We start from the raw sequence: 5,000 nt of genomic DNA, 5'->3' as shown, positions 1-5,000 counted from the left end.
CATACTTATTCTCTGCATCCTAAGCTACACGATTCCGTTCGCGATGAATAGATCATCCCAGCACGAGTCCTTCGCCAGCAAAGTAGAGTTGAATATCCTTCGGGTCGTAATTGTCGGAAGTATGTCCCTTTTTGTAGTCGAATTCCGACAGCCGCTGGAGCGTTCCGCATTAAAACGAGATTGACGACGAGATACGGTGTCGGTCGAAGAAGTCCATGAAATTCCTCACATTGTAGGCGGTTGTTTTTACTCGACTGTAGTCGTCCGCTGCGACGAACGATTTTTTTGAAGTTGCGATGTGAAACTCTCGTACTGCAGGATACTGTAACCAGGTTCCATTAATCAGCCTGCAAGTGAAATTATACTTGTCACAAGGGCAAAGTAAATTCAGAACGAACATCCAAATACAGGGGAGGGGAGAGAGCCATTTAGACCAGACTTAACCCACATGAATTCGCTGATATTTTGGAATTCAAAAGAGTCCGCTGTACAAACTTTTTTATCCATGGCATTAACAATGAGTGAACCTATCCAAGTCTATGATGACTTGTAAAAATATCCATAATTATAAAAAATAAACAGATATCTATACAAATCCCAAAGAAAATTCGATATTACTGGTAGTAAGTTACTAGACAAAGAAGTGTGAAACGGAGCTATTTGTAAGATTGCCAGGCAACATAAGAGTCAAAGAGAATATTAATCATGATTCTATGTGCCCTAACAAAAGTTTCATATTCAATTTTCTCGTGCGCATCCTCTGAGGTTAATTTTTTTTTAAAAACCTTTATTAATAGGTAGGAGATGCAACGAAAAAAAAACCCACTATGTACTAATTTCTAATAAACTTTGGGTTTTTCAAGAAAACAAATGTGACATTTTCCCATGAATGTTTTTACTTGAAATTGTAATAGGCTAACGTTGCAAGTAAATCTTTCATATATACATATCTTGATACTTCTAAATGTCTATGAGGTTCAGAAAAAAATTTATTCATTTTGTTGTTATAGAAATTCTATTTGCTTATTTTGTTATTAATTTTAAAATGATTGCAACTCCTTAGCTAAAGTTGCATTGCGCATACGGATAGACATTTGTACCTAACGTCTGCCTTGCCCATGAGAAGTTCGGGCTAAGCATTCCTTTCTCCAGCAACCTGCTTTGCAAGCAGAGACGACACACAGATGAAGCCTGTGTAAGCAGATTATTGAGGTTAAAAGGAACAAATGCTGATACGGCAATGATGACGTCGTCACTTGGCAGGAGATTGCTCTCAGCCAGCTAAGAGTTACGTTACTTGCTGTAAGAGATACGACTTTAGTATTTTCAAATGATATTTTAGTGTTTTAATTCTCCACCCGCATGAGAAGAATGTCTGAAAAAAACAAAAACAAAACAACAGTACCAAAATTGAACAATATATTAGTTTCATGTTGGCATTATGTTAAATAAATATTCCTTATTCAAACTATATGAAAAAGGTTTCCATACAAATTCTATATATATTATTAGCCCTGTATAAGATTCTATAGGATTATTTCATAGATAACATTTTCACTTCTAGACTTCCTGACTTTAAAATCTCTTTTATTTTATTTTTTTATTTATTTTATTTGATTATTAGTTTATTTATTTATTTCTTTATTTATTTAATTTTTTTTTTTTCATTGACTACGATATAAATCACCGGGACAGACATATGTCAGTAGGTTTTTGGATATGTGTTTGAACTTTTAGCTTATTTGTCATTACTAAAGCGTTAAGTTAGAGTTCAAATCTTTACGCATATATATTTAGATAATTTAATTAACTTTGGGTTACGTTTTTTTGCTTATTGATTTTATCGTGATTCCTTTTTTTTATTATAATTTGTAACCCTTCCGACTTCTTACGGAGTGTATTATATTGACTCCACTTGTATCCATATTTATTTTATTTTTTTATATTTATTTATTTATATATTTTTTTTATATATATTTGATAAATTAATGGTTGGCTTGAATATGTGGAAAAGGGTTCTAGCGGCGTACCGTATAAGGCTACTTGCGGCATCAATTCTATAAATAAACAGATATAAATAATAAAAGGTATTTAAAACCGCGAGAACCGCTATAATCCGGTCGGATCCAATATCACGAGTCGTAACTCGTAAGACATTGACACTTCCTATTTAATTATCCGTTATTCTACCAAACGATTTTGACTCTGGGGTGATAAAAATATATTATTGGTTTTCTTAATGGAAAGGAATTCACACAACGTGTTAAGGAGATTATTATTGATTTACACCACCCGAGTCACAGATTATTATGTGTTGAATTCCATATTTACTGATTTAGCACTCATAAATATTCGTAACGCACTGTAATTGCGGTGTTTGTTTTTAGTGCTATTAACTTCTTATAACGTGTCAAGGAACTATTAACACTAAGAAGTGTTTATTCCCCTGTCAGACTCGTAATTCTGTTAATAATTCTACGTATATTCTTTCAAGGATTGATTTGGCACAGGATAGGCCACTAAACTGACAGGTGTCTTAGTGTATCCCTTGTTTTCATGACACGTGTTACAATTAGTTATGTGCTTTTTATATCTGTAAGCATTGTAGGCCAGTAAAATAGTGATTTGGCTTTCTGTGACATAGTAGGGAACCCTGGATGACGGAATGCAACCAGTTTATGACGATTGGTATGAAAAAGATTATTACTACTACCTGGTCGTTAGTCATCTGCTGTGTTCTTCGGGTTTTCCTCGTCACGGACCTACATATAATACTACATTGATACATTATTCTGATACATACCTAAGTATACTTTTGCTTTAGGGTTTCTGCTCGAAGTGTGTATTGTTTTTGCTTAGCCGCTGACCCTGTGTTTCCGTTTCGAAGTGTTTATTGTTTGGGTTATGTCTGTTGACGCTTGCTTTGTTCAGTTTGTAACAGTTCTGCGCTCCGACCCAGATATTCAATGCGCGCGATCTCTTGGGTTAAGGAATTTTCTTGTTTAGATACGGTTTTAAACAATAGGTACGGATGTTTCTATATCTTTTAGTCCAATTAATGGTTCTTTGCTGTATGGTGCGGGATTGCGGGATAATGCGTCAGCTATGATATTTGCTATCTTGGCTCCAATAAACTGAATGATCATTTGTCACCGAGTTCCTTTTGGACTGTGATTAAAACCTTTGAAAAACTCGGTAAAGGACTCATGTTCAGTAAGGACTTTATCAGGATAGCCATAGATTATGAACTTAAAATGTACTAGTGTTAAAGATACCTAGCCACTCCTTGCCTATTACTGCATATTTACTTTCAGAGGGCTTTAGTTTACGTGAATAAAAAGCTATAGGGAAGAACTGTTTATCATATTACTGAAGTAGTATCCCTCTTACCCCTTGGTGGCCTGAGGCGTCTGTTGGCAATAAAAAAAAAAAAAATTCCTTAGTTAAATCAGGATTTTTAAGTTAGGTAAGCTTCGATTTTCCGCTTTTTAAGATATCGAACGCCTGTTGATGCTTTTTCAGACCATAACATTAAATCTCTTCTTCTCTTCTTCGTAAGATCTGTTAAAGGAGCTGTCATGATTGAAGAGTTACATATTTACATACGATTGTAATACCCACTACAGCGCAAAAGTGCTGTATCCCCTTTTTTACGTTAATAAGTACCGGGAAAGTTATGAATAGCCGACACCTTACCATGGACTACTTTTTAAGACCTTGACCAGACACATAAAACCTAGATAAACATGTTCGGTTTTAAAAAACTCACATTTAGATATTTTACTCTGAGATTATTTGTCTTTGTCTCTGTAGCACTAGCTCTACTTTATGTGAATGTACTTCTAATGTATTAGAAAAGATTACAAGATCATCCATATAGGCATGTAGGTATCCCTTAAAAATCTCCAAACACTATATTGTAATTGGGGTGCAACGTAAGCCGGAGGCATACGTAAAAATTGATAATGTCCCCTGAGTGTGCTGAAAACGGTGTATGAGGTACAATCACTTAGGTAATGGTATCTGGTAAAAGCATTTAAGTAAGTCCAAGTTGGTGAAAAAAATTTATTCTAATCCTAACAGAGATAAGATGTCGTCGGTACATCGCACTGGAAACTATCGGAAGTCGTTTCCTTGTTTAAGCGACAGAAATCTACGCAGATACGCCAAGTCCGATCCTTATGACATGACGTTTGAGAGAAAAATTATATGGGCTATTTGATTTCCTAATGACTCCTATTACTAACATTTTTCAACGTCGTCATTTATTTCTATTTTGAAATTTCATTGGGGTTCTACACGAAGGTACGTATATAGCTTTGTTTGTGCCTTAGACCGTATTTTGTTTTCAATGACATCCGTTTTTCTCCCAGAGATCACTCGCTAGTGGAGAAACTTCCTGGTATTCAGGTAGAAAAAAAATTCTGCTGAATCACCTCTGCTTGAATGACTTTACGGATATTACTTTAGATAGATTATCAGAGAGATTCATCCACGACTGGTTGGGCGTGATTAAAAACTAGCACAATAAAAAATGCGATATTTATAACTTCCGTATCCCAACGATATATATACTTTTAGGGCTTTGTTCGCGGAAATCGTTATATTTCAGAGTGTCGGGAAGGATTAAAAAAAATTTCATTTCCCAGCAAAGTCTTTTTACACGCACTAAGACATTCGAGGGTGCATGCTTCTCGAGATTTTTGCGTGCAAAGTACGACATGCGGTTGTGGGGAGAATTCTGTTGGGTCATTTGAACAATGTTACGATTTATGAGACAAATGTATAGTTCCTTTATATAAGTTATTATTTGATTAACTGTCTCATTTTTGTTCAAACGGATTTTAATATGTTTGAAGGTTTATAGGTATTTTTCCTTTGATAAACCCGGCCTTAATTTTTAATTTTGCAGGATGTTAAGATAATATTTTTGTATACCCCTAGATGGATTCTTACAATTACACTACATACAGATCAACGTTTTTTATAACTATAGAGGT

This window comes from Macrobrachium nipponense, chromosome 33 (genome assembly GCF_015104395.2).
Source record: "Macrobrachium nipponense isolate FS-2020 chromosome 33, ASM1510439v2, whole genome shotgun sequence".
Taxonomy (NCBI): domain Eukaryota; kingdom Metazoa; phylum Arthropoda; class Malacostraca; order Decapoda; family Palaemonidae; genus Macrobrachium; species Macrobrachium nipponense.
This window is presented reverse-complemented; position numbering follows the sequence as displayed.